A 10453-nucleotide genomic window follows, 5' to 3' on the forward strand; every position below is an offset into this window, starting at 1 on the left:
GAGAAGAGCAGACATGGGGCTGGAAACTCTAGAGTGGAGTGCCGACCTTGAGCACAGAGCTGTCTATATGTTGACACAAGGTGGGACAGGTATGGACAAGGCACGCAAAATCATAGCAGCATCCAAACATGCCTGTTCAATGGCGGTGCCCATTTCTCCTGCTCAGGGTTTGTCAACAACTCAGAAAACCAAAAGGGAGGCTTCTCGTGTTTGAGAACAGGATAGAGCTCAGAATGAATGTAAGTTCAATGACTACCAACTTCTGAAAGACCAGCTAGAAATAAGCAAAATGAAAATGATGAATGGTGGCCTCTTCTCAGGCCAGTCTCCTAGGTTTTAAGTAAAGAGGCATGCAAGTTAAACATTTATACGTAGTTCCTAACAATTGCACATGGCTTGCTGAAAGAAAAACTTATGAAACAAAATAAATGTAGGGTTGAGTTGCTATTTCTAATAGAAATTTTTGGCAGTCTTACATCACAATTTCTGGATGGGAAGGAGAGCCAAAAGAACATTTAATAAGTGCTTTTTAAAACGACAGTTAAGGGCTGGGCAAAGGTAGTGCATGCCTTTAATCCTAGCACTTGGGAGGCAGAGGCAGATGGATCTCCATGAGTTCGAGGCCAATCTGGTCTACAGTGCAAGCTCCAAAGAACAGGCTCTAAAGCTACATAGAGAAACCCTGTCTAAGAAAAACTAACCAACAGACAAAAAACAATAAACAAACAAAAATGACAACTAAGGACTTATAAATTTCTCAGAAAACAAGAAAAGAAATTCAAGTTGGTATAGCCATAGTTTTAAAACCAAGCCTAGGAGCTAATCTACAAGTACCTCTGGCACCTTGAAGCTAGTTAAGAATTGATATACTTCCATTGGGAGAGTGAGATCTGTGACACTGGCCACTGTCAGATGGCCTTTGGCTGAACCCTTGGAGGAGATGGCTCAGGATCACCCTCAGTCTTCTACACTGGGACATTCACTGTTCCTGCGCTCATCCTAGAGTCCTTGGCGGTGAGGTTTCCATGGGAACCATAAAAGGTTCAGAATTCATGTCTACACCCTGAATCCCAAAGGAAAGAGACAAGTACCAAGGCAGCCTCCCCAGTAATGGTGCACAATTTAAACTGTCTAGTTAAATATTAACCCCAGAGAAAGAGCATTAAACTGCATGCATCCCATAAACATCCAGAAAGGACTGAGGTGGAACATGCCAAGGAAATTAGGTCTCTACGTACATCTTCCTGTCCTGTGTGGTCCCTGACAGGTGGCAGGGACAGCTGCTCTGAGGTCACTTCTCCCGTTCTAGCTCTTTGTTGTTCAGAATGGCCCTTCCACTGGCATTTGTGGTGGTAGTGGGCAGAGGTGTCACAAAGGAGGGCCCCAGGCAAATCACATCTTCTTCTGTCCTTTCCTTTCTTCTCCAGTCTTTTTTTCCACCTCTGGAATCCCAGAGTACTGGCTCTCTGCAGTCAGCAAGAGACAGAAGACATAGCCAGATGGTTTGAAGGTTACAGGTTAAGCAGAACACTTATTAGGATTGGGAATAAGGAGGCATGGACTTTGTATTAGTTCTGTGATTTTGGATGTGTTCGTTGTTGCCCTGTGAGCCCAGGTTTATCTGACAGAAGAAAAGGGAATATGAACTACAGCTCATTGATTCCTTAACAGAAAAATTTTAAGGATCTGTACCCAGGGCACAGGGGTGAATAAAGTCGGGTTTTTGCTCCTGCGGGACCCTGAGGATCTTAATCTGGTTTACAAGTATCAGGAGCCAAGAAGTGACCTTCCTTAATGCATGACACTGTTGTAACTTTGGAAGGGAAAAATCCTCTAGTTTTGTTGAGGTCTTAGACTTAAAGTTCCAAGACTCCAACAATGAAGGTCCCTAATCCTCTTTCAGGTTCTTCCCAGTCCCATGCCAATTGTGTAAACTTTATCTGTGTCATTGGCACAGAATTTAATTATAATTAAAATAGAGCTAGATGTGTGATCATAGCTACTTTTGTAATTTCATATACATAAAATCATGGGTTTGGTGTTATATAATACAGAGATACACAATGTATGCCTGTGCATGCTTTAAAATAATTCAGGTTCTAGGTCCTAGGTTTTTTGTTTTTTGGTTTTTTTTATAATAAAAAAAGTCCTGGGATGGGAATATAGCTCAGTTGATACAGTGTTTGTCCAGCATGCATAAAGCCCTGAGTTTGATCTCCAGCATGGCATAAATTGGTCAATCCGTAATCAAGGATCATCGTAAGTTCAAGTTCACCCTCAGCTACAAACTAGTTTGAGGGCAGCCTGAGATACATGGTTTCTCCTTAGTATACAACAGCCAACATTCTCCAGTCCCACCCAAAATACCCACCTCACCAGTACCCACCCAAACACCAGCTTGGGAAGTTTGTCTCATGGTCCATAAAAATCCATGCTAGCTACAGGAAATCTCTACCCTTTTTCCATCTACTCCCTCTTCCAATTCTCTATCGCTGGTCTTATGGGAGATATCGCCGCCCCTCCTTTTTGTATTGTTTGACTTTGTGATCAGACTTTGTGTGTGAGGTTGCTGTCACGCCCCAGTGTTGTCTCAGTACCCAGGCTGGCAGTAGAGGACCATTTGCAGCTTGAGCATTCCCTCCCTGCTGCGGAGGCTGTGTTGCTGTCCTTGCTGCAGCCTGGCAGACTTTTGTGTGAATGACAAGGACTGGCAGAAGGTTGGCAGTGAGTGGAAGCAGTCCTGACACTCGAGCTGAGTGCCTTGCGCTAATTACACTGATGTGGGGTCTGGGCCGCGTGGTCCTTTGCTCAGAGGAAGGATGCGAGGCAGGCGCAGGGAGCGAGCGGCACTACAGAGGAAACGCGGGAACAGCCGCACCTACGCGCATCCATAATTTATAAAATGCCAGCAGCAACAAAGGCAAACAGGGACCAGAAGCAGGAGAACAGAATGGCATAAAGCTTTTTAATGGTCGTTTTCTATTAATGTCAGATGAGCGACGTTTTTCAAGTGGGTGGAAGGGTTCCAAGGCCCCCACGGTTCAGTCACAAAAGCTAAATGCTGCCATTTACCCCTCCTCCCGGAGCTTTGGGAAAGAGCTTAGCTGTCCTACAAGCCAAATGTAATCTTTGAGGTTCAAGTGGGCTTCTGATCCTTCTAGCTGTTTGCTCTCTTAAAGGAGTTTCTAGTTGTAGAGCTGAAGTCGCTCTTTCCTGTCGTGGGGACAATATCACTGGCAGTTTAGTAAGTTGTGCACAGAGAAAGGGGGTGTGGTGCAGATGTTAAGATTACAGGCTCTGCAGTGGGGTGGACTGGCAGTGTGAGAACTTGGTCCCTGACTAAACAGTGCTGTTTCCTCTTGGAGATGACTGTTAATAGACGACCCACATTTTGATAATATTCTGACATTTTGGTGATAATGTTCACAGATTTTCTAACAGTGTCAGGCCCAACTAGGACATTAGACTCATTGTTAGATGTTGTAGACTTTTGCCTACAATTGTCCAAAGTCACTTCTAATTTTTTCTGCTATTTGTCATCTCCAGAAGTAACTATTACTTTGAAATCATATGTATTTTGCCCAATAGATTTGTCAAATAAATCTATGCTTTTGAGATGTGTGTATGCTACCGTCCTGGGCTTTGGCTCATCGAAGAGCTTGATTGTGTAAGGTCCCAAGCCTGATCTTCCTATTTTCCAATTGCTGTTCAATGATGAGGCTTCCCTGCTTGAGTTCCTTTACTCATGTTCCACTCTGTTTGAGTTTTCCTCTCCTCTTTCCTCAGTGGATTTTTCCACTTGGTTTTCAAGTACAGTTGTTACATCATGGCTCAGAAGTGTTTTGCTCAGTGGAGCAATGCTTTAGGTGTTTGAAGTAAGAAAAGGAGCCCTTAGCCAATGATTTTCTGCCACCGTACTTTGTGCTATGAAGTTTCTCCCAGTGGTGACTGCTCGAACATAGAGACACCTCAGAATCAAGCATATTCATATGGGATATCACTTACACCGTGTCCTTTCTCCCCTAGAGCAAGCACCCCTAAACTGGAAAACATCCTCTCCCATTTCAAGGTGGGGCTGACCACTGTAAGCTACATTGGAGATTAGTGAGTCTCAAACTGGCTGTAAATGTTTTAAGATGAAAGAAAACATGAGGGATCAGTACATAGAATTAAAAAGAAGCTAGCAACCAAGAACTCAAACAAAGCAGCACAATGAAGTCACTCAGCACGATGAATGGTGTCAGATTTGAGTTGCAAGACCCACTGGCTTCGTTTCATTTGGATGCCGAGAGGACTCTGTACTAATCAGTTCACTAGAGCTGCTATAGCAATGTATCTGAGAGTGGGTGGCCCAAACAACAGAAACTGGCTATTTCATAGTTCCAGAGTCCAGAAGTCTGACATCATTGTGTCAGTAGCATTGGTTCCTTCTGAAGAAAAACCTGCTGAAATCTGGCTTTCCTTAGGTTGGAGAGCGCCATGCTGGTTTCTGCCCTCACTTTGCAACTCCTAGTGTGCATACCTCTGTGTCTACTTTCTTTCCCCTACTCTCCGCCCCCCCCTTTTTTTAAATTCAGTTTTTAAAGATATGAGTGCTCTGTCTGCATGTATGCCTGCACGCCAGAAGAGGGCATCAGATCCCGTTACAGATGGTTGTGAGCCACCATGTGGGTGCTGGGAATTGAATTCAGGACCTCTGGAAGAACAACCAGTGCTCTTAACTGCCGAGCCATGTTTAATAAGCACATGTAATCCTCTTAATGTGATCATTATAATGATCCTGCTTACAACTAGAGGGGATAGAATTAGGACCATCTTTTTCAGAGACATAGCACAGTGTGAAGTGTGAAGTGTGGACTTAAAAAAAAATACTTTCCACAATGCCCAATCCAAATTCTACACCAGTCTCTAGTGAAGGCTAGATGCCCCCTCCAGTCAAGGACTTGACCATCTAAATGACACTGGCACAGCTAGATGTGCCTTCATAAGAAAATCTGACTTCTGAATCATTGCCTATATCAACAAAAAACAAGAAACAACCTACAATTCAGCAAAAGGGAAACGGATAAATATGCTACATGATTTTTCTGAGTAAGTTAATGTATCCAAGCTGTGTATAGGAAGCAAGTACATCTCTTAGTATATGATATTAAAGTTATTCATATAACAGAAATAACTTCTTCACTTGCATTAAGTGATTACTTTAGATACCTGGAAGGAAATGGGACATAGGCTATCTCACTCCAATATTTTGGTTTGGATAGAGCAAATATTTAAATTTTGATAGTTTTTATTTTTGTGTGGTAGGTCCTTAATTACCTTATATCTATGTATTTTTTGCTCTGCTTGAAATATATCAATGAATTTTAAACTGTTTCATGAAAAACATATTTTTAAAAGCTTTTACTTTTCAAAGGGATCCAACCTATTTACATGAAACTATAAACACAAATGTTTATAACAGTATTACCCATAATAGTTAATAAGTGGAATCTGTCAAAACATAATCCAATCAGCCAGATGAACACACACATTGTTTTGGATCCATAAATCAGAAAATCATTCATCCATAAAAATGAATGAAGTACTGCTATATTCTATAATGTAGATGAACATGGGAAACACCAACATACTAAAGGCAATAAGACAGACACAAAGACCACACATCACAGCTTTTACTTATCTGTGAAATATATTTGTAGTAGACACATCCATATAGACAGATAGTAGATTAGTGGTTGCAGAGCTGTGGAGAGTAAGGATTGGTGAGTGGACACTAGTGAGTGTGGCGTTTGGTTTGGGAATGATGAAACTGTTCTGGAAGGAGATAGTGGTGATTTCTGAACAACATTATGACTATTGTCAGCCTTTTCTACCCAAGAACTCCAAACCCACAGGTTTAACTAACTGCATAACCAATATTTGTAGAATAACTTGCAGCTATCTAGTGCACATGTAAACAGTTTTCTGACGGAATATTCTCTAAGCAAATTGGTATCAATCACTGTTAACATTGTGTATCTATTGCATGAGGCACTGTATTGGCCCCCGATTTGAAGTGGTTTGATTCAAGATGTCTTCCGCTTTATGAAATTGTGAACATGATATACATTCAGTAGAAATCACACATGGAATTTCATTCTTTTTCCAGGAGAGTCAGATTTGGTGTGATTCTGTCTTGTGATGGCTGGGGTGACTTGGACAGTCTGTCAGCCATAGGTCTGGAAATAGCAACTTCTTCCTGGCTTAAGATTTTAATTTGAAACATCTTGAGACATAGAATATAAGAAATAGGAGGTGAAATAACAGGGCGTTCTAAGGGGAGGTGAAACATTTTTGCCTTCAGGGAAGCTTGCTAAACTCTGGAAGTAATCAACTCAATGACTTCAGCAAGTCCCTGAAATGGACCAGGGTACACTAGGGCTTTCCCTCACCAAGCTACTTCATATGACTGCTGATGACGTTCCTTAGACAGGCAGGATGGCCCAGAAAACACTCAGACCAGAGGAGCAGCCTGGAAGAAACAGAGATTATTGGTTCAACTGCCTAGAAGAGGCAAAGACCAGCTTAGCTGCCTAAAAGAGTTTCAGACCGAGCGAGCCCCCTACAATTGTGCAGTATGTGCTTCAGGCTGGGGTGGTTCTTGGTGATGCAGCTCTCTGTAAGTCATTTCTCCCCACACCCGTAGTCCTATGGACGTCCCCCCACTTCCCCCGCAAAACAAGCCCTCATTGGTTCACCACATTGGACTTCAGTGGTATCTGTAGTTTAGTCTGTCTCCAGTTGCCTTTTTTTCTTTTTCTGGATAAATGGATGCTTGTTCGTGTCATCCTGGGAATAGTGAACACAACAACTTCACAGTTTGCCAGGTTGCTAAGCTACGGTGTTTGGCAGGTTAGGATAGTGAAGCATTTTAGGATATTAATATTTATAACCTACCATGGATTTATTGGTATGCCACTTCATGAGAAGTTCATATAATGGTTTGAATTGACTCATGTTTTGAATGCCTGCGCTTGGGTATGACATTGAGGGTCATGGAGCTTTTAGGAGGTAGGGCCTGGCTGGCAGAAGTCGGTCACCAGGGGTACTTCTACTTATGGCCTATTCTGTATTATGTGAGTAGGGTTTGTCACATATCCCTGCTGCCTTTGATGAGACTGTGCCCTCTGAAATGGGGAGTTTTAGAGTATTTTGATCACAGTAGTGAGAAAACCAGCAAATACAATTTAAGAGTATCAGTGTTCAAGATACTGGGCGTAGGTTATATGCAAGCACTGTGCCATTTTACACAAGAGATGAGTAGCTGTGAATCTTAGCATCTGTGAGAGTTCATGAAACCAATTCTCATCCCTTGAGACAGGGTGACTACTTATTAAAAACCACTGAATCGTACACTTGATTTTAGTTTCACGTGTGTGAGTATTTTGTCTGTCAGTCTGTATGTACCTCATGTGTATTTGGTGCCCAAGGAGGGCAGAAGAAGGTGTCATATCCCCTGGAACTGGATTTGTAGATGGTTGTGAGCCACTGTGTGGGTGCTGGGAACTGAACCCAGGCCCTCTGCTAGAGTGTTAAGTACTGTTAATCATTGAGTCATCTCTCCAACCTCCTGTAATAATAATTTTTAATGTTTTCAGGTTACTAATTCCCTAACGTAGATGGAGGGTACAGAGATTTAAAGATCTAGAAGTAATAACAGCTACTAAAATTTATTGAGTGTTTAGCTTCTGTTAAGTCAGATGTTTGCTAAGATATAAGCCACCTTCTACAAAGATGGAAAATGGGTTTCTGAAATACTAGGCAATCTGTGCAAGGGAATAAAGCTAGAAAAAATGAGGAGCTGGATTTGAATTCAGGCTGGTTACCTGAGAAGTCAGAGAACTTTGCTGACACATTTCTATACTTGTAAAGACAAAAAGCTTAGGCAGAAGTGATGACATTCTTATGAGACCCTGGGAAGTGAACACAGATTAATTTAACAACAACAAAAATTCCTAAATCATGTCTTTCCATAAACACACCTGTTTTGTAAAGTAAGATATGCCTGTTTAAAAAGACTCTTATTTACCTGTAAATTTTCCAGTGGTTTCTCCATAATTGAGTTAAAAAGGGAACGGTCTTAACAGTTCCTTTTGCATACAGTTTAATGTTGGCTGAGATGCATCAAGGGCAAGTCTAGTCTGGGCTATCAGGGAAGTTTGTGAAGTTATTTAACTATAAAGGCATTAAGGTTCTCAGCTGCCTGCATGTGCCAGTGCAAAGAAGAGTGTGTATTTGATTGCTTTCCAGTTCTCCATCTGGGGATTCAGCCAAATGGAACCATTAGATTCAGAACATACTCAGGGGTCTGAATTTTCCATTCCAGCTGTCTCTAATTGTCAAACGAGGCAGGTAAGAGAGGTACCCATTGCGGATGCTCCATCCATCAATGTCCCAGAATGAATCCTGGGATTTGAACTTTAGTTCAGAGCAAGGAGGAAGGTTGGCCAGAGAAATGACAACAGTGTTCTCTTCCCTAATCATAAGGCTTTGCCTTGTGCCTAAGCTCAGGAAAGGGGTGGAGAAGGAAGGTGCAGGTAGAAAAGAGCCACTGGGGGGAATTGTCTGAATTTCTCTGGTTCAAGGCTCCGCATGGGGACTTGCATGCAGCTAGATAGTTCCTCTTAACTTTATTGCCTGTCTCCTACAGGCTATGATGAATGCCCAGCCTCTGTTTCCCTCTCAGACATTCAATATATGTCTTGGTGGAAATCTGCTTCATCTGTCATAGTATTGCCAATTAAGACACCTTCCTTCTCCTGGCCACCAGAAGGCTATACCCCAGTAGCCATACCTTCAAGAGAGTGTGTCACCATTTCCTGCCATGAAGGTGCCCAAACTGTTGTACTTGCTGCTTTTTCTGCCCTTGTGTGTTTCTGTTTGTGTGTTTTTCCACAGCCTTTGGATGCATGCATCTTTTTTGTGGCGGGGAGATAGGGGGCGAAGAAGAGTCGTTTCTTTGTTTATCTAGTCAGTTTCTGTCACTTAGTTGATGAGTCCTTACTGTATTTCCTGTTGCTAGGTTTCTATTTTATGATTCTTCGGTGATTAAAGGGAAATGCAAAGAATTTTGGGAACCATTTCTGAGGACAGCCACAAAAATAATTAGAGGGTGATAGATTTGCCAAGCCTCATTAAAGAGATACAAGTTGTTTCAAGAAAGGAAATTTGAGGTGAACTAGAATTCCTGTCATTGGCTGAGTCTGTGCTCTTAAACAAAATAGAGAATTGAAGTCATTATCTCGGAAATCCATGTGAAAATGGACCAGTGTGTCACCTAGGAGCTTGTTTATATGAAGATAGACCCTGGTTTTCCCTTTATCCCCACCCACACATGTAGGTATAATGGACTTCCTAACCCTGTTTACATTCATTTTCTACACATGTTCAGCCCCTGTTAACTCCTTAATTCCCCGTGGTCTGGACTGGAGCCTCACAGTGGCCATGCTCAGATCTAGTGCATCCCTATAGACCTCCTGCTATTTGGCCTTTGGCAATATTGAACACTGCTGAGCACTGGCTCATTGAGTGTCAATCACTTTGAATCGCCCGCTTTCTCCTCCAACTCCTCCTGCTTGGTCTTAGCTACTGGAAGTCCCTCCCTCCGACTTTCCTTTATAGACTGGTATTCTTCAAAGCTCTGACTGACCCCTGCCTTTCTTCATTCTCCATGCACCTGGTGGCTTGTTTATTCCATCTGCATAACTTTGTTTACCATCTATTTACAGATCTTGTTAAATGTACCTTCCCCAACTCTGAGTACCAGATTCTATGTAGAATTGCTTTCTGGAATGTTCCTCTGGATATGTCACAGCACTTCAGATCCAATACCCCACCCCAAAGATGCTTCTGATTACATCTCTCTTGATACCTACCTTTCCTTGACACTTTCAAGCCAGTAAACCACAAAGACCTGTCAACTCAACTACCCCATCCATCTCAGAGGGTACCCACTTATCTCTGCTGCCAATGGATTAGTTCAGGACACTATTGAAATGGCCCAGTGACTGTACCAACCTTTTGCTCATTTTTTGACACCCCACCCCCATGTGCTGCCTTCTTCCAACTCTTTAGCTGCACCAGGTAGCCAGAGTGAACCTTGAAAGGCATGAACTGATGAGGTACCCTTGGAGTGAAACCCACATTCTTAGACTGACTGAACCTTCCTATTGCATACCTTTATTGGCTTCGGCAGTCCCGTGTAGTTCTCTGCTTCCCGTGCTCCAAACATTATGACCTCTCACCACTACTCTCTCTCTCTAGCAGGGTTTCACGCTGCCAGTAACATTTTTGTCCATCCCCCTTTTTTGCCAAATGCCTCCTCATCTTTTATCTCTCCTCTTTCTGAACTTGTTCATGAGCTTTCATTTTCCTCAGCCATGTTAGTGAACAGAAGTGTTCACACAAGATT

The sequence above is a fragment of the Phodopus roborovskii genome, unplaced genomic scaffold (assembly GCF_943737965.1).
Source record: "Phodopus roborovskii unplaced genomic scaffold, PHOROB, whole genome shotgun sequence".
NCBI lineage: Eukaryota > Metazoa > Chordata > Mammalia > Rodentia > Cricetidae > Phodopus > Phodopus roborovskii.